Source organism: Mastigoproctus giganteus, chromosome 3 (genome assembly GCF_048544385.1).
Source record: "Mastigoproctus giganteus isolate SK-2022 chromosome 3, ASM4854438v1, whole genome shotgun sequence".
In the NCBI taxonomy this organism is placed as follows: Eukaryota; Metazoa; Arthropoda; class Arachnida; order Uropygi; family Thelyphonidae; genus Mastigoproctus; species Mastigoproctus giganteus.
This window is the reverse complement of record NC_143577.1, coordinates 21,006,786-21,027,893: the sequence shown is the minus strand read 5'-3', so window position 1 is coordinate 21,027,893 and position 21,108 is coordinate 21,006,786.

Genomic DNA, 21,108 nt, shown 5'->3' with positions numbered 1-21,108 from the left:
GTGAGGGAGTCTGGACCACTGGATCCACATTCTGCTATGCCGTTAAAAGTTTAATTAATAAACCGCAGAATTAAAAAAACAAAACAAAAAAAACTAGTATAGTGGATGAAATAAAGTAACGCATGTAGGCCCTCGTGGGTAGCACAGTTGGTAGAATCGCAGTCCTCCCCACACCGGATGGAAAAGACCTGAGTTCGAGTCCCGTTGATAACGTGAAGAATTTTAATGGGCCTTTTTCACAACGTGGCTGAGTTAGTCTGTCTCAAGCGAGGGTAGCGTGGTTTTTCTTCCCGGAAACTCGGTTTTTCCGTTCAGCAAGCAGAAAATCGAACACACAATTTACAAACAGTATACACGAAGCAATATGACCTTAGTGGCTAATGCTCCTAAAATCCCACTACAACAACAAGAATAACGCATGTAGACATTAAAATAATAATTTGTTAAGCTATAGTAAACTTTAAGTCAACTGTAACATAGCTTCAAAAGATGTTTAAAAGCGTAGATAAATAAAAGAAATAAATTTGCAGTTTATACGCCGGTATAACCACACTGTTAGAGATCACAAGATGGAGAGAGAATACAAGAAACAGCATCGTATTTAGTAGTCACACGAGCTTGAATCGCATTCACTCAAATCTTGTGTACTTATGTACCCTGGTGCCAGCCAATCGGCTGCAGCGGCCTTATAAATTTTCTGTTTATACTCCGGGACAACCACATGGTCAGAGAAGTTCACAAGTAATGGTAAGCCATTAGGTAACAGCTCAGACCATTCTGACATTCACAAGTACGGTACTACACAAATTCAATGTTCGCAATGTTTACGATCTCCTTCTTTCCACACGTAATGGGAGAGACTTGGGTTTGAATTCTATTGTCAATAGAGAAAGAATTTTTTGGAGCAGTGGCCGAGTTAGGCGATCTTGGACAGGGACTGCAAGTTTCCCCGAAAATTGAATTTTTCATCCATCAAGCCAAGGAAACCGCCTCTATGATGCCCAATTTACAGATAGTACACTGACGTTTCATGAGATTACTTGCCTTTGCGCAGAAGTTTAATTTCAGTGCCTTATTGCATAAAAACGTCTAGGAGTATAAATTATGCGCACCGATAGTCTTATCAAAATCAGGGCAGACAGTTTGCCTGTTTACATGGAAACAAGTGAGCGGAAACGCGTCAATAGCTTCATGTTATTGACGTGCACATTAATTCCAGCAGTTTAGTTTTGTCGTCCTTATTTTGGAACAACTGACCGGAAGGGTGACGGTTAGTGGCCCTGTCGGCCATTATAGACTACTCTTTGTAGACCGAATAATACATTCAAATAACAAAAGGAATGTGCATTGTGATTCAGCTCGCTTATTATGCATAGAGTATTGACGAAAAATCCCTTCGGCCTCACGCAGTCTGAGTAAATTCTAAATTAATATTTCGAAAAATCAGTAATATAACTTTCTTTAATAAAGGATTTTATTTCTTTGTGTGTTTATGTGTATGTGTGTGGAATAAAAAATAGTATATATATTATGCTATTCACGACTTACTTGCAAATATAAAAAGATCATTTTATATTTGCGTAGTGATATTTTTCGACAAATAAAATTGCAGATATTTGCGACCTGTTAAATGTAAGAAATATTAGTCAAATATCTAGTTAAAAGTATAATTTTTAAAAAATAATAATTATGACAGGAACAAAACAAAACGAAAAACATAATTTGAAACATGAAAAAGAGGGAGATCTCTAGAGCAAATAGTCTAAACTGTAGTTTGAGTTAGTGTAAACTGTGGTCCAACTGTATCCACGCAGCTAAACTGTACCTCAATTTAAATTTTAAATAAAATAAATAAATAAATAAATTTTCTGTTTATTTTCATCTTTTCAGTCTAGCGTTAGCATTAGTAGAGGCATATGATGCAAGAAAGCAAGCTTACATAGCATCAGCCAAAAAAAAAAAAAAAAACCTTCCCCATTTCACCCATCCATTCGCTCCACAAGTTTGTCCACTACTTCTCTGAATTTATTTAAGCAATCAGCTTCCACAACGACAGATGAGAGTTTCTTCCAGCAATCAACCACCCGCTGGCTAAAGGCAAATTTCCGCAAATCTATTCTACAACTGTCCTTCCTCAATTTGAATTTATGTCCCCTCAGGTGCGTAATCTGTGAAGAGGAAGAATTCCATCAGCATTGAGCTTGCTCAAACCATTCAAGGTCTTATACACCTAAATCAGAGGTATAGTCTCCAGTCCTGCAATTTTCAGAACTTAAGCCTTTCTTAGTAAGAGCATCCCCCTTTGTTTCTCTCACCAATCTTGTTGTCGTTCTCTGTACTCGTTCCAGCAGCTCTACATCCTTCCTAAAATGAGGCCTTCAGACCTGTATGCAGTACTCAAGGTGTAGCCTGACCATTGCCTTATACAAAGGGATAATCACCTCCTTATCCTGCTAGCGAAATTCCTGTATATCATTGAGAAGATCCCATGAGCTGCTCTGCAGCCTGTCTGCACTGCTCAGAAAACTTCATATCTGACTGCACAGTTACCCCCAAGTCTTTTTCATTCTCCACTACTTCAGAGTAACGTACTACACAGTTGGTACGCTACTCTGCGGTTACTTCTACCCATATGCAGTAATTTGCATTTGGCAATGTTAAACTTCAGTTGCCACTTCTCAGCCCATCTGCCCAACTTTTCTAGGTCCTGTTGCAGTAGCGTACTGTAATTACTATCATTAACAACCCTACCAACCATCGTTGGAAATTAATTTATCAAAATAAATTAATAAATTTCTTGGAGATAAATTTGTCTTTCCGTGTGACCCACAACTACCGTGAAATTTTCAGTATAGCCCACTTGTAAAAGAAATTAATCAATACTGGTGGTACAGAGCTTTTTACCTGCACATTATTTATCACGGGTTCACAGCTGTCCGTGATAAGAATAGATACCTTGTAATCGTGAACGTAATAGTTTTGCATATAAGAAATGATAATTTATGCGTTGTCATTTTGTGTGATAGTGTCCTGACATTTTTAATTTCATGCCAATAAAGCAGCAGCAGCTACCGAACTCTGCCCACAGATAAGCATGACACCAAATTTTCCGTTGATTGGTGTCATGCTTATCTGTGGGCAGAGTTCGGTAGCTGCTGCATGCCTTTTATTGGCATGAAATCTACTAAATCCGTCAGCGACAATATAACGCTAGAAAGATCTCATGAAATATCAGTTGTTTCATGCAATAGCTGAATTTTTTTTTTTTTTTTTTTTTTAGCGCATTTTAGGCTTCTGTGGCCATAATGCACTCCCAAAGTTTTTGGGTTTCACACTGATCCAAGCCCGAGGCGGGATTCGAACCCGCGACTTTTGGGGTGCTAGGCAGGCACTTTACCCACCTGGCTAGCCCGGTCAGCAGCTAATTTTGTCTTTTTACAATGAACCTTCTATACATGTAAATACAACAGCATTCTTTTTGTATTAATCTTCCTACTCTCTTTCAAAATTTTGTCACGAGTTAGTGAAAATATCAGTATTAGTATATATAGTTCAAGGGCCACACTCCCAAAATCTCGCTTAGGCTTCTAGATTCCATTCAAAAGATGGCAGTTAGGTTAATTACTGATTCTTCTATAATAAAGGCTCTCCACCCTCTGTCTCATAGACTTCGTTTCTGCTGCATGCCTTTTCTATAGCTACTTACTAAGCACTATAGGTGAGGGGTGAAAGCACCTGCTTTGGCTGCAATAGAAAAAAATTAACTTCACGTAAAAATTAACTTCACTAACCACCCGATGTTTTTAATTTCCCCTAATTGTCAGCCTCAACTACGAATGGAGGAAACTTATTCCAGTAATTAACAACAACAAAAAAAAAAAAAAAAAAACCACTTTCTTACAATCCAGCTTAATCCCGTTCCCTTTAATTTGAATTTATGGTCCCTAGTTCTGAAATCATTAGAGTGAAAATTTAGCCTTTATTTTAATGTCCTCTCTGAGTCTTATTGACCCCAATTAGGTCCTATTTAACAAACCCTGTTGCCACGCTCACGTATTCAAAGTTTTTTCTCATATAGGCGCTCTTTGCAAATCTTACCAGACGCTTTGCCCGTCTTTGGACACTTTCAAGAAATTCGTCGTTTTTCAAGTGCTGTCTCCTTACTTAGACATAGTCTTCCAATGTGGTTTTACAGTTCCTTATATTGTCGGAGAATGACCTCTTTATATCTACAGGCAAATGTTCGATAAATCATTAATAGGATATTATGGGTCTTCCTTGCCGCCCACCTTCGCTGCTCGGAGAACTTTATGTCCGAGCGTATCGTAACTCCCAAGTCCCTTTATGCTTCTACTGTCTATATTCCACCCAGGTGTGTAAATTATTTTTGGAATTGCTGTTCTCCAAGTTTAAAGCCATGCATCAAAATACAGCTGCCATCTTGATTATCCATGAAACTATCCAAGTCATTCTGAAGGAGTGCTGCTTGGCGGCGATAATTAACCACTAATCTTCACATCATTTGCAAATTTTGATGTCTCTTCCCCTATCCTTTCGTCCATGTTATTTGTGGAAACCATAAACAACAGTGATTTCCCCTAACAAAAACCGTGTTGGGTAACCTTCAGAATTCCATTTCAAATCCAAACGTCCCTATATTACGCTCTTTATCATTGCCCCTGATTGTCGGTACCACTGAATTCAGACTCTTATCTGTTAAGCGTCAAAACACATAAGGCTATGAGGCATCAATATATCGTGTCTGTGAATTGCGTTATAGAAATGATGTAAAACAAATAATTATTGGTCACTAGTGGCAAAAATTTTTTTTTTCGCTCCCTGTAAAAATTCATTGTGAGTCTTATAGATTTGATGTTGCTTAATTCAAATATGGCAACCATATTGCTGTCACACCCATAGGGAAAAAGGGATTAAAGTCAGAAAGTTTCTAGTAAAAAAGATTTCATATATTTGAAGAAAATGTTATATAAGGTACTAAATATTGAATAATGGATCTATTAACCTTATTCTATTTACAGAAATGTTTATCTGATAACAAAACACTTATTGTCCATTGGTATCTCCCGTACAAGATTCCAACAGTAGTCTGCCAACATATTTGGACTCCATTTTCCCTGGTATCTTTTTTTTCCATTTGAGAAATGTCTAGATGAAACCTTTCAGCGTGGTCATCGGAGATCGCTTCCAAGTTTCCAGGAAAAGTCTAAATGGGAATGTAGGAAATGAGGCTTTAACGACAGGTCTTGGTTTTCGGTCATTACCTACGATGTTTGAAAACTGAGGCTGATGAGAACTTGTTAAGCACGTATGAGTTTTTGTACATATTTCCTACGAGAATCTCTCGAAATTATTTCAGAGAGAAAATTGATGCCGATCAGGGAAATCTTATCTGGGGTCGATTTGCCTGGCTGCTGGACGAAAAATCCTAGTTTCCTGGAGAAAAAAAAAAACCATTCAGCCCTCGTCTGAGAAGCTGAAGTAGGTAAGTGCCATTCTGTAGTTATAAGAGATTCCCAGAATGAAAATTTTAAGTGTTCTCGTTTTGATTGTAAACGATTTCAGAAAACTCTGTATGGAAAGTACTTGATTTAATTAAATCTTCTCGATCTCAGCAAAATGATCTAATGATCTGGCAATTTGTTAATTCTATGCGATTATCTTGTTGTTCCAAGGCAAGTTTCCTTACTATTTCTGATAAGATAATATCTGATTCTTTTTATATACCTACGCAGTTTCAAAAGTATTATAATTTCTCTTGAGAATGTGTCCCAAACTTTATGATTTTAGTCCTTCTCTGTATATACATAAAAAAGTCCTCAACAGGTGGAAAATACCCGAATTAGGAATTTTTAAGGGCCTTTTTCACAACGTGCTGAGTTAGTCGGTGTCAGGTGAGGTTAGTATACTTTTTCTCCCGAAACCTCAGATTTTTCGTCCACCAAACGGAAAATCTACCTTAGAACACGCAAAACGTTCGGTGTGACCTGACAGATTCCACATGAATTATGGAAACATTCTCTGCATTTATTGCTCCGTATTGCATATACAGGGTGATTCACTACCAGTGCGACAAACTTGTAGGAGGTGTAGGGGGCACAAAGACGAATCGGAATCACATAGCATTGCAGGGTCCGAAATGCCTTCGTCATGCGGTAGAGGACGTTGAAAGGGAGGCCGCGTGAACAGCGATCCCGCTGGAAGTCAGCATTTGCGAACCGTTTCTGTTGAAGAAACCAAGTAGCAAAAGTCCTCCGGAGTGGATAATCCGCAGGCTCCAATGATTGGACGCGTTGCAGAAGGTATGAACTCATTTGGTTTGTTGACAGTATCCTCCATACAGTGGATTGGGAAATACCCAATCGTTGGCCTATCTCTCGAGTACTCGTACTCGGATTGCCTTCTGCAAGACGTAGGACATTCTCCTCATTGTCTGGCGTCCTCGTCGTTCGCTCTCGATTCATGGTACCTCTCGGGAAACAACCAGTCTCACGTAACCTTCTCATCATACGATTAAAATCGTATGATGAGGAGCACGCCTGTGCGAGAAACATTCCTGGTACAAGCTCAGAGGGGTGCACCCGTTACAGTCCGTACCTCCATACGCGACGCGAGGTGCATGTCGGCCAGTTCAACGTTTGAATACTCGTCCATCCTACTGCATCGGGAACCGGTTCGAAAATGCTGACTTCCAGCGGGATCGCTGTTCACGCGACCTCCCGTTCAACGTCCTCTACCGCATGATGAAGGCATTTCGGACCCTGCAATGCTATGTGATTCCGATTCGTCTTTGTGCCCCCTACACCTCCTGCAAGTTTGTCGCACTGGTAGTGAATCACCCTGTATATTTAACTTATAATTGAGTTCAGGATTTTATCCATCTGCCCTTAAAAATTTCTTTATAGTCCCAATTCATAAAAAGGATCATGGGATCTTATTCAGAATTATGGTCCAGTAACTTTATAAATTTCTTAGTAAAGATTTTTGATACAATCTTTTGCTCAAAGATTAACAGCCTTACAAATCATTGTATTTCAACTTAAAAGAAGAGATTCAGACCTAGAGATCAGTACTATCAAACTTATTAACATTCTGGCAATATATCACCACATCTATGGATTCCGGACCTTGCACAGTTGTAATTTATACTGATCTTTGATTCTGTCATTCACTCTCTAATATAAAAACACTTCAAGCGTATGATTTTCGGAAGCCATTGTTACAATGGTTTCGGAGTTATTTATCACCCTCGTTGGTAGCACAATTGGTGGAATCGCCATCTTCTATACACCGGGTGGAAAAGACCTGAGTTCAAGCCCTGTCAATGACGTGAGAAAAATTTATGGGCCTTTTTCACAACCTGACTGAGTTAGCCGGTCTCAGGCGAGGGTAGCATGCTTTTTCTCCCATAAACGCGGATTTTTCATCCAGAATTCAGATAATCAACCACAGAACACACACGATTTACAGACAGTATCTCCTGTTTCTGGCCCTCAGGTTATCATTGGAAAACATACAACGTAGTACTATTAATCTAAGAATAGATTAATATCTATTCTTAGATTAGCTGGAGAAATTAGATATTTTTTAACATCCATATGATGAATATTTATTATTTTGTAGCCTTTGGATCATATTAAAAATATAATATAATGGAAGGCTACAAATATAAAAGATATTATTTATATAGAATATTTTAGAATAAACAGAATATCTTTTAGTATGTCTGTATAATAGAATATGTAATATAAATATGTTGATATTTTATTATAAAGAATATAATAAAAGGCTACAAATTATACGAGGGCTGTTCAATAAAGAATGATCATACTTCTTGTTCACATGACACTTTTGTTAATCATCCATATTTTGCTGGTCCTTTTCAAAATAGTCCCCATTTGATGTAACGTTTCTGCCATTATTCAAAAATATGGTGGAAGCCATTTTTTGAAATGCATTTGAGAATCGCCTTCGATGACTTTACAACTTCTTACAACTAGAAACGTTTTCCACTCAGCTCCTTCTCTAACTTTGGAAATTAAACAAAAAAAAAAAAAAAAAGCAGGATGTTAGGTCAGGGGTGTAGGAGGAGCACATTTCACATTAATGCTGGCTAAGTACTCGATGACAGTGTGAGGTTTCGCACTGTCATGATCCACTCACCTACCAGCATATGCTGGTAAACCATTCCTTGAATGTCAAAAAGAGAGATGACCATAATCTTTCCTGCAGAAGCCACAACTTTTGCTTTTTCAGTGTCGGGGATGACGTAGACTCCAAGCTGAGCTTTGTTGCCTACTCTCTCTCTCTCTCTCTCTCTCTGTCTGAGTCGAAGTGATGAGGCCATGTTTCATCCGCCGTTGCCACCTTGTGCAGAACCTCAGAGTTCGGGGGAACCACCAGACTAAAACACTTATGTGCAGAACCTCCCCATCTTCAGTAACCATTCGTTGCAGCTCCTGACAAACCTCCTTGCTGTTGTTCATGTGTCACTAGTCTTGGAACCCAGGTTGCACAAACATGTGTCATATGCAAATGGGTGGAGAATATCGTACATGCTTCCTACTGATATTCACAACAACTCTACCAGTTACCTTACTGTTGTTCATGTGTCACTAGTCTTGGAACCCAGGTTGCACAAACATGTGTCATATGCAAATGGGTGGAGAATATCGTACATGCTTCCTACTGATATTCACAACAACTCTACCAGTTACCTTACTGTTATACGACGATATTCTATCACGATTACAGAAGCAGTTTATAGTTTCTGTGGTGACAGTGGTGGTATATGGAAACGCAGATTCACCATAAGTCTCTTTTAATTTCATACGCTTTAGCTGATGTTTTCTTGAGACGAAAAACCTGAGAGCGAAACTGAACATGCATAAACTTGACCGACTGCCAAAGTCACACCATGCGCACGAGTCAATTGCGCAGTTGCTATGTGTTGCAGCTTGATTTAGTCTTAAATTCCGTAGTCCAGCTAGGAATAGTAAGCGGTCTGGTTCATGAAATATTATTATCATTCTTTATTGAACAGCTTTGTAAGATTTTGAAGATTTCGTAGCCTTTGACCAAACGACGTATTGTTTCATGTCTTAGATTTTGCATTATAAAGTACACTGTACAGACCTCGTATTTTAATTTTAAATTCCAAACCGTTTGATTAGACATGAAAATTTGTTCTTTATAAAAAAAATCTTCCGGAATACGATCGTTTATTCTAATTGATCAATATTTAAGATTTAATTCATTCTTTTTTAAAGCCTAGGTTCTAATGTACACTGTCCTACCATTAATATACGGACACCTACTTTTATGACGGCCTTCAATCTTCGCGGCATACTCTCAACCAGCGTTTTATAAATGTCAGGTGATATGTTCCTCCATTCCGCCTTTAACTCAGCCACCAGTGCGGCCTTGTTCTTTGGGCGATCTCGACGTGCACGTACCCGACGATCCAATACATCCCAAAGATGCTCGATAGGGTGCAGATCAGACTGTGGGCTGACCAATCCAACTTTTCCACACCTATGTCCTGAAACCACTCTGTTACGACTCGAGCAGTATGGCATAGCGCGTTGTCTTGCTAATACAGGTATGGGCCTTCCCCGAAGTATTGACATAATGTTGGAAGTGCATAATTGTCCAGGCTGTCCTGGTATTGCACAGCATTCATGGTTTTGTCGATAACGACGAATGGGCCCAAGCCAAACCACGAGAAGTAGCCCCATACCATGACACTGCCTCCACCATACTTCATTGTTGAGAGGATACAATCAGGTAGAAACTGTTCCCCTGGCATTCGCCACACCCAGGAACGGCCATCAGACTGGCAGAGTGCGAACCTCGACTCGTCTGTCCATAGAACTGTTTTCCACTGCTCTACGGTCCAGGATTCGCGCTTCTTACACCATGTTAATCGGCGCCTAGCATTTGTTGAGATGATCAATTCTGTTGAACATGTCATCTTGCATGCCCACTTTTGCAATTGTCTGTTCGAAGTCCAGTGTGCATATTTTCACGCGAAAACTCAGGTTTTTCTTCCCGCAAAGAGACAAATCTACCACAGAACACACGAAATTTAGAGACAGTATATATATGCAATGTGGCCTAAGTCGCTGATGCATCTAAAACTCTATTACAAACAAACAAATCTATGAGGATTAAGAAGATCTGTGTACATTCTTCTGTGTCATCGATTTCTTTCCGTTAATTTTTGCGCTCTACCCGAAGGTTCTCAGCTATAATAGCACGGGTATAATCACCGTTTACCTACACCGGGTGGAACAGTCTTGAATTCAAATCCCGCCAGTGGAAGGAGGAATTTTTATAGGCCCTTTTTTTTCGCAACATGGCTGAGTTAGTCGTTCTTGGTCGAGGGATTGCATGGTTTTTACTGCTGAAAACTGATTTTTCGTCCAGCAAACAGTAAACCAATCGAAAAATACAAGCACTCACAGACTCAGTATACTGCCACCTCATATCATTAGTTGCTTTGGCACTTAGCACACACACACGAACATACTCGCTATCCTGACACAGTGGCGGGCAATGTTCGTTTTCCCAAAATCTCTGGGGGTGTCCAGATACTTTTGAGACTATAGTGTAGTTGTGCAAATTACCTTCTGCTGAACCAATTCGTTTTCAAAGAAAACTTTTACATGGATAAACACTATAGTTAATTTTACTCAGTACACGACGAAAATGTCTATAGTGGGACAGGATTTGATCCCAAGAGCTTGTCATTCAGTAGAGCACGCAAATCACTGCAATACGAGTACCGAGAAAACAACTACTTGAGCCACTCGAATTACCTAAAGTTTAAATTCTTTCCCGAAATAGTACTTTTGTGTTTTCCCTCGAAGCTCTCCAAGCGTTCATATTTCGGATACATGTGAGTAGCGCTGAACGAAAACTGTCCTCTTGGAAGATCGGTAAATCGCTGAGACTGGAAGGCATTGTAATCAATTGTAATGAGTTACATAGTTAAACACTTGTATCACATATAGGTATTTAGTAATAGTAATGGAGGCATGTGACGCTAGAAAGCAAGCGTATGAGCTTATGTAGCATCAGCCAAAAAAAAAAATTTCTCACATCCATTCCCTCTAAAAGTTTGTTCAGTTCCTCCTTGAATTTATTTAAGCTATCAACTGCCACAACGACAGATGGAAGTTGTTCCAGCAATTAACCACCCGCTGGCTAAAGGCAAATTTCCGCACATCTATTCTACAACTGTCTTTCCTCAATTTAAATTTATGCTCCCTCAGGTTCGTAATCTGCGCAAGCATAAGAATTCCATCAGAATTCAGTGTGCTCAACCCATTCAAGGCCTTATACATATCAGTCAGATAACCTCGCAGGTGCCTGTTCTCCAGCCGCTGCAATTTGCAGAACTTAAGACTTTCTTGGTAGGAGTACCCCATCGTTCCCCTCACCAATCTTATTGCCCTTCTCTGCACACGCTCAAGCAACTCTACATCCTTCCTGAAATGAGGCCTCGAGACCTCTACGCAGTACTCAAGGCGTGAGCTCACCATTGCCTTATACAAAGGATCACCCCTCTTCCCTGCTAGAGATATAATAAAAAATCATGCGTAAAAGGTGCTACTTGCATACGAACAAAAAAATGAAAAAATAATTAAATTATTAATTTATCGGTGTTAACTGTATTTCAGGTGTATTTTATATTAGAATCTGGCTTCATTACTCATGGAGCATTCGTGATTCTTTTACTATTTGGCAAACCATGACAAAAATGTTAGTATTTTGGAATTTCCACAGGACCGATGCTTCCTTGAAATGGTCACTCTGGTTCTCTTAACATGTCTTTCGTGTTATTTTCTATGTTTTTGGATGTCTGTATTCGCTCTTTAGGTTGGTGAAGTGGAAGATTTCCTTGCGCGTTTCCAGGCAGTCGTTGCACTATATTTTAAGGATATTGGACCGCTCTTTTTCCCTGGGTGAGTGCAGACCCTTGATTTTTTTTATTCTCGTATTTCATTAATTTTAATTTTTTTTTTTCCATCAGGTATTTAATTTTTTGATATTTTGCTTGTGTACAAGTAGCAGTTAGCACTACATGTTATCATTTGTAACAATTCCTATAACATTTGTAACAATTCTGTATTGTTTTAGGAGCAGCGCTAAGGCCGTATTGCTCCGTCTATATTGTCTGTAAATTGCGTGTGTTCTAAGGTCGATTTTCTGTTTTATGGACGAAAAACCTGAGTTTCCGGGAGAAACCTGAGTCTCCGGCTTCTTTGTTCAACTCCATCGCACCCTGTAATTTCTTCCGCTGTCGAAATAGCATAGATCTGTCCTTTGTACTCGGTGGAGGTCGTATTGCACGTAAACGTGCTCTATACGCCTTACAAATTACAACACTCACTACAGTGCCCCTCCCCTAATTGACCATTGGTTCACTGTACGATCAAATCAGTTTACGATGGACACTCCATAACAAAATAGCGTTTACTATACGATATGTACACTGGTGTGCAAAACTTAAGGACCAACACTATTTCTAAAGGTTACAACCACAAAATCTTTACTTAAGGTACTCTTTATTGATGAGAGTAGATTCAGTCTCAGCAGCGATTCTGGACGTCAACTAATCTGGCGAGAGGTTGGCACATGGTATTACCCCGCAAACATCACTAAAAGGGATCGATATGGCTGTCGATGTGTTCTCGTCTGGGGAGGCGTTATCTTGGATGGACGTACCTAACTCCAGATACTGGAAGGCGGTACTGGAACCGGTACACGCTACTGTACTGAGGTAATCCTTCCCCATGTGCGTCTGCTCCGAGGTGCCATTGGCCCCGAGTTCGTGTTTATGGATGATAACGCCACATCCCATCGCACTGCAGCTGTGATATGCTTTTGGAAAGTGAAGACATTGTTCGTATGGATTGGCCTGCCCGTTTCGCCGCCGCCGATCTAAATCCCATCAAACACATGTGGGACGCTTTGGGGAGACGCCTGGCGGCACGTTCACACTCACCAGAAAATGTACACCAGCTGAAGATGGCGCTGACAGAGGAATGGACGATGTTACCGCAAGAACATATGTTGTTGTTATTTGATTTTTAGGAGCATTAGCAACTAAGGCCATATTGCTCCGGGGACCGAACCTCAAACCCAGGAACAAAGAAAACTATGTGAGAACAATAACACATACACAACCACAGCTGTTGAACCTGCCTTCACACAAATGGAACTCAGCATAGCGGCAGCGAGGATGAAAAATAGAAAGACCCCTGGTATAGATCAAATTGAGCCCGAGATGCTCAAGGCGGTGGTAGAAACTATACCGAACACAATATTGGGACTCCTCAACCGATGTCTCTCGGTGGGCCACTTCCCGGCCTCGTGGAAAACGGCACGAATAAAACTCATTTTAAAAAACCCGACGAAACCACAAGGAATGCCAGGGTCGTATAGGCCAATCGCCTTGCTGTCAATCTTCAGCAAGCTCTTCGAGCGCCTTCTCTACCAAAGAATCGAGAACCACTTCCAAGCATCAAACCTCATGTCGCCTAATCAATATGGCTTTAGGAAGGGGCGCTCGGCTGTAGAGGCTCTGGAAAATATTATTGAAACAGCTAAAAACTGCAACACAAAATACTTCCTCCTAATATCGATTGACTTCGCAGGAGCCTTTGATTCTCTCTGGTGGCCTGCTGTTCTGGCCAGGCTCCGGAAGGCTCATATCACAGGAGACTTATATCGATGCCTCAAATCCTATCTTGAAAACAGGCGAATCACTGTTACCACTCCATATGCCTCTGTTTCTAGGCCTGTCCACAGGGGCTGCCCTCAGGGTTCTGTCCTGGGGCCACTCTTGTGGAACCTGGTCTTAGACGAGTTCCTTAATTTGGATATTCCAAATGTTAAAACCCAGGCATATGCGGATGACCTGGTTCTGATGCTGCAGGCTGACAGCCGGGCACTACTGGAGACCATAGCAAACCGGGCCACTAGCGACTTGCAAAATTGGGCTAGTGCAAATCTCCTTACTATCTCCTCAGACAAAACAAGCTCAATACTTCTCAAAGGATTCCTTGACCCTAGAAGACCACCGCAGATTAAGATAAACGGTAAAACCATTAAGTTGCTAACAGAAATAAAATACCTCGGAGTGATACTTGACAGAAACCTTAGCTTCACACCACATCTCTGCTACCTGAGAACAAAAATAAGAAGGTATGCGAGCCTGCTGGCCAGAGTCACAAGGAAAGATTGGGGCCTGAAAAAGAGGGCCCTTGGCGTCCTCTATAAGGCATTCTTTATCCCAGCACTAGCCTATGCAGCTGGGGCCTGGTACACAAAGACTAGCACAGCTGTCAACAAGAAAAAACTAGAGATGACACACCGATCGATACTACTGATAATGACAAGAGCTTGCTGCACTGTGAGCACGCACGCGCTCCAGGTCCTGGCGGGATGCCTTCCCCTGGACTTGGAGATTGCGTGCTGGGGGTTGCTCTACCAACATTCCAAAGGAAAAATAGTCTCTCATATAGGATTCACCACAGACCCAACAAACTCCAAAACCGTGGAGAACAGACGGATTTTGCAACATGTAAAATCACTATGGCAAAATCGCTGGAACCTCACTAACAAAGGCTCCATTACTAAGAAGTTTATACCGGATGTAGGACAAGTTTATCCACTCTCCCCAGCCTGGTTTTCGCCCGGACTCAAAACTACCTACCTATTGACCGGACATGGCTCATTTAGAAAGAGGCTATATGACTTTGGAATCTCAGCTACTCCGCGGTGCTCCTGTGGACAGGAGGAGTCCTGGGAGCACCTGGTATACGAGTGTGACCAATACGAGGACCTCAGATGTCAACTATACACCAAGATTCACTCGCTTCTTCGAAACCAGGAGAACATCGTTCTACAAGAGGAAGAGACCTACAAAGCATTCACACTTTTTGCGCAAAATCTGTTCACAAGACAACGGACCCTCCCTTTCCCTTGAGTGGAGGTGTTCCAAAAGTTCACAAATCCATGAATAGGACAATATCAATCACGAGACAACAGCCATCCCTCAATGGAAACACAACTAAGACTCTGACTCAGCTTGTTCAAAGACACCACAGAAGACCAGAAGAACCCCATCTTGCCTTGTTGGGCACCTGGACTAAAGGACATCCAAGGTTGTCATATGACTCAACATACACTGTTTCTCTCTTGAACGGTGCTTTCTTTCCCTTCCCGTGGGGAGAGGGGGATTTGCCCCACTCCTTCCCTTCCCCAAATCTCTTCCCTCTGGTGGAGCACGGGCCTGCTCCACTGAAATTGCGGGGCCATCCTCTCTATCGGCCCCTTACTTCCTTTTCTTCCCTCCAGTCTTCAGTCTCCCCACCCCCTTCACTGTTGACTTTCACAGTGTTTTCAGCCCTACGCGTCCAAATTTAAGTACATCAAAATTTCCTGCCCGATCCATTTAGGCATATAGAAAATATTATTTCAGCGTATAGCCCCTCGCAAGCATCTAAATTATTCTAACAAACGTTAATAACTAACCGCGAACAGCACTTTTTTTTTTTTTTTTTTTTTAGGTTCTAGCCACTGAAATCCCAGGAAAGTAGGTGGCAGAACCCGCCAGAGTACTATACAGGTAACACCCAGTCGGCCTCCCCGTGGCGAGGTATGGTAACGTCGGGTCCCATTAGGGGCCCGGCGGCTAACAGGCTGGATGAACAAGGGCACAACATGCTACATACCACATGACCCATATACTTTTAAATCCCTGGCTTGTCCGATACAGTGTACATATGCGGAGATGGGAGAAATCCCAGGAGCCGTTAGACCCAAATATACCTATACCTATACCTATTGCTCCGGGGATATGCGGTGGTCATTCCCTGACCTTTCTGCATCCTTCGTATTTGGTGGTCATGGGCTCGAACCCCGGTCTAATCAAGAATTACACCTGGCTACGGAGGCGCCTCAAGAACATATCAACAACATTGTTCTAAAAGTATGGACAGGCGGTGCAAAGCCTGCATCGACATTCGGGGTGGCCATATCTCCTACTGAGGACCACCTCTTCCCTTTGTTTCATCTTTGCCAGTGATGCATCTGTATCATGGCAGCCAGTGCTATGTTGCCATTTTTGAATGAAGTCCCTTTGTACCGCTTTGTTTCCGTTGTTGTGTCGGTGTTGTTTCCTTCATCATTTCTGTACTTCACGATGTTCCTTTGGTATGCTTTTCCGATATCCAGGCCACTCCTATGAGAAGATACAGGTGAAAACCTGACTGGTCCTTAAATTTTTCACACCAGTGTAGTTGGGGCCGGTCATTGTGATCACGTTTACGAATTGAATTTTAATTCTATTAACGGCGATTCTAATAAGCGAAAATAGGAGGTATATTATCCACAGGTTATAAAAGTAAAGATATAAAGCACAGATTTACACTTTATTACATTACCAATTAAAAAAATTAAACGATACGTGAAAATTGGAAGAATATTTTCCACAGTTTAACAAAAGAAAAAAAGAAAGAAGACAAAAAGTCAATTACACCGGATATTCCCAGGTGGTTTATCCTCCCAGTTACTAATCAGTGCCTGTAATGCGTTTACTTATGGAAACGGTCGCATTTTCTGTTAATCCACGAATGCAAGTTACTATCACATGAAAACTGCCTGGAGTGCGCCTAAAGAAGTTTCACCTCAAAAGGCCCATAAAAATTCGTCCTGTCATGAACGGGATTCGAACTCGGGTCTTTTCCCCTCGGTGTGGGGAGGATAGCTATCCTACCCACGAGGTCCTATGCTTGTTGCAATAGTGTTGAATGTAAATCATTACAAACTTCTATCTGTTGTTGTTGTGGAAGTTGATAGCTTAAATAAAATTCAAGGCAGAACTAGACAAAAATTTGGAACGAATGGATCAGTGAAATGGGAAAGTTTTTTTGGTGGGGGGGGGCTGATGCTGTATAAGCTTTCTTTCTTGCATCATGTGCCTCTATTAACACTAATGCTAATTATTTTTTAGTTATAGTTGGGATTATTAACCTTTTTTGTGCAGTAACCTCCCTTCCTGTTTTAAACTGCCATCTCACCGTCCTTATTCTAGTTTCAAAAAATATAAGTGAAATACAAGGTCAGAAATTGTAATTTTGAAGAGAACATTTCTTTAAAATCGCATTCTGTGCTTTGAGAAAATCTGAAAATGAACAAGTGAACCAAAAAAAAATAAATGAATAAATAAATAATAATAATAATAAAATAAATAAATGAATATATATATATGTAATTTCTAAAGTAAAAAAAAATAATGATAACAATGTATTGTGGGAAACATCATCATACCTGAACTCTTGCTCCACCTGTAGTAGGAAGGGGGAAGGGGAACCTCACTTGTCGAGAAACCTTGAGTTACAATTTTATGCAACTTAAATACTAGCTCAGATGATCAAATTCCAGGACTAAATCAATATAAAATTTATTGTAAATTTTACCTTTATGTTTTATGGTCGCCTCCAAAGTAATTTGTATTATTCATCGCAATCGTGTTTTAATGCTCCAAAGAAAGTCATTTTCTGGAAGAAATCATTTAGCTCCTTGGTCATGGATCTTGGCTGTTGATGAAAAATTAGTTCCTTCCACTGATTTCCCCCCCACCTCATTGATGACACTTTTTTCATGCTGAGTTCGGTTATGATAAATAAATTATACTAGCAGCCAAGGCTAGAAGAGTTTACACGTCTTTGTTAAGAGGTCTTTTACCAATCTCAAAGACTTGTATATTGTAATAACTATTCTGTTTCAGCCGATTTACCAGCACAACACTTAAAAATGGACTGTACATTTTTTGTGGTAGTGTATAGTTTCGATCTCGCAATTTGCACAACAACCCCCGTTTATAATCCCCTAATAAGTGAAATCTTTCTTGTTCTTCATGATGTCTATTTTTTGCGGTGCCAGGATGTGGGTGTAGCTATCGAGGACAATAGTAAGGATTTTTGTCATGCAGTTCATATAGTGTAGTAAATTGGGTAGAAGGGGGCATACATCTGAATGGCTGCTTCTTGGGCAGAAATACTTCATCTCAGTCAGAGCCTTCTTTTCCATTAGGCACTAAACTAAACTAAACGATTTTATTAGGGTCACCACCTGGAAATTTAATTTTAACTACCCATGTGTATTGTGCCTGTAAATTGCATGTGTTCTCTGGTCGATTTACCTGCTTTGGTGGACGAAATCTCTCATTTTTTCCGTGGGGAAAACCTTGCTATCTACTGTTGAGACCGATTAAAAAAGCCCTTGAAAGTTTCTCACGTTATCGACGGGATTCGAACCCTGGAGTTTCCACCAGGTGTGGGGAGAACGGTGACGATACCACTGTGCTATCCGCGCAGACTTCCATTAATCACTGTGCCTAAGGTCAGTAGTACACTCAATAGTACTACTGCGTGTATTACTCTGGCCCTCGTGTGTAGCACAGTTGTTAAGAGGTCTTTTACCCAATTAGTTATTGCCGATATTGCCATTTTAGCTTACAACTGTCAAGCGTTTTCATACAGCCATCTATTACAAGGAATCATCTTAACCCAGCAGTCTTGTTGGCTTGCAGACTGTCTACGAACATCCTCCCCACACTTTGTGGAAAACATCTGAGTTTGAGTCCCCACACTTTGTGGAAAACACCTGAGTTTGAGTCTTGTCGATCAAGTGAGGAATTTTTATGGGTATTTTTTCACAACTTGGCTGAGTTAGTCGGTCTCAGGCGAGGGTAGCATGGTTTTTTTTTCTCCCAGAAACTCTGTTTTCCGATCCGCAAAAATATAATTCAATGATTTTATTCCAGCAATAAAATTTTACTTTTTTCTGTTTAGCCCAAAAAACGTTTTCTATTTAACGTCATCAAAGTTCGCATTGCGAGTCAGTCCTGGGATAAGCGTTGGGAAATAACTTCAAGACCAAATTTATAGGGAAAAAACCCGCATTTCATTTTTGTATCTAAAAACAAAAAAATCAGATTTAATGCAAGAACATTTTAATATGTTTTTTAATAATGTAGTCAGGCGTGGGAATGAAGAGTATAAGGCCAACTAACACCATAAGTCGACCCTGATCCCAGCTCTGCTTTTATGAACTATGGCAACTGAGTTACTTAGCGTGCATTGAGGAGTAAATTTTTTCCCCTTCCGGAAACTCGGATTTTTCATCCCACAAAATAGATAAAGCGACAGTTGAATATAGGAAATTCATGGCCTTGGATGCTTTGGCACATATTTTAATTAGTGAGGATGCCCTGATTCCCTCATAAGAGTACCAATTCAATTTCTCCTAAAAAAAACAACAACCGATCATTTTGGGTAGCAATCGCCTTTTTCTTTAATCAGACCGAATAAAAATAATAAATTTAAAAATTTATTTTTTATTATTTTTCTTTTACCTTTTGAAGTAAAAGGAATTTGGAAATTTTATTTATGACGTCTTCGTATCATTTTAGTTGTTATTTCATTAATAACTAAAATAACATGCTGGTCAACTGTTCGTAGACAGTCTGCAAGCCAACAAGACTGCTAAGTTAAGATGATTCCTTGTAATAGATGGCTGTATGAAAACGCTTGACAATTGTAAGCTAAAATGGCAATATCGGCAATAACTAATTGGGTAACAATTCGAACAGGAGGAAATCATTGCTAAGAAACAATGACAGCAAAAAAAAAACCTTGTCATATTAGGACAGCCCGAGAGCCAACTCATCTTCCCATGTACAGTATGTCCATAAATTGCATGCGTTTTCTGGTTGATTTGTCTGTTTTATTGAAAAACAACCCGAGTTTCCAGGAGAATAAAATCTTGTTGTCGCCTGAGACGGGCTAGTTGAGCCATGGGATGCAAAAAGTCCGTAAAAGTTCGGTGTCATTAGCTGGATTTGAACCCGGCCTTTTTCTATCCGGTGTGAAGCCTCCTACTCACACAGATATGAAACAGTGAAAAAAAAAAAAAAATCCTCATTATTAGGGTCACCCAGAAAGGTATTTCATCTACCCATGTGGTAAATTGCGTGTGTTCTCTGGTCTATTTGTCTGCTTTGTTGGACGAATAACCCCGGGTTCCAGGGAAAAAAACCTTGCTATCTACGCCTGAGACCGACTAACTCAGCCAGTCTCAGAAACAGTGAAAAAACAAAATGATGTTTGATCATAATCCGAATTCTAAAACTCTCTGCGCAGAATAACGTAAGCAATTTTACTTTCCCAATAATAACCGCGCAGGTACCATAGTGGTTATAATTACCATCCTCGTAACACCTTGTGAAAAAGCCACGGATTAGAATCCCGTCAATAACGCGAGGAATTTTGATGTGCTTTTTTCATTCCGTGGCTGAGTTCGTGGATCTCAGGCGTCGATAGCAATGTTTGTTTGTTTGTTTTTTTTCTTGGAAACTCGGGTCCAAGCAAAAGGCAAATTAACCAGAGAATACACGCAATTTATGAACATATTACACATGAACAGATGAGTTAATTCTCGGATGTCTCTAATCTGACAGTTTACTTTCTTTCCCCAATAATATGGTGCTTTATGACCTATAATAGGCTTAATGTCTAAGTCTACAGATGATACAAGGTTGGCTGGGTGGTTAATGACAGTAATGAAGGTATGCTGCTGCAACAAGAGCTAGAAAAATTAGGCAGATGTGCTGAGAAATGGTTAATTAAAATGAAAAATGCAAGGTACTGCATATGGGTAGCAGTAATCCCAGAGTAACGTATCTGCTTTCTGTATCACACTCAGGGTAGTGGAAAATGAAAAGGACCTGGAGATAATTGTGCAGTCTGATATGAAGTTCTCTGAGCAGTGCAGACAGGCCACCAGGACAGCTCATGGGATTTTGTCAATGATATACAGTAATTTTGCTAGGGAGGATAAGGAGGTAATTATCCCATTGTATAAGGCAGTGGTCATGCCACATCTTCAGTACTACATACAGGCCTGGTGCCCTCATTTTAGAAAGTATACAAAGCTCCTGGAATAGGTACAGAGAAGGGCAACGAGATTGGTGAGGGGAACAAGGGGGTGCTCTTACCAAGAAAAGCTTCAGTT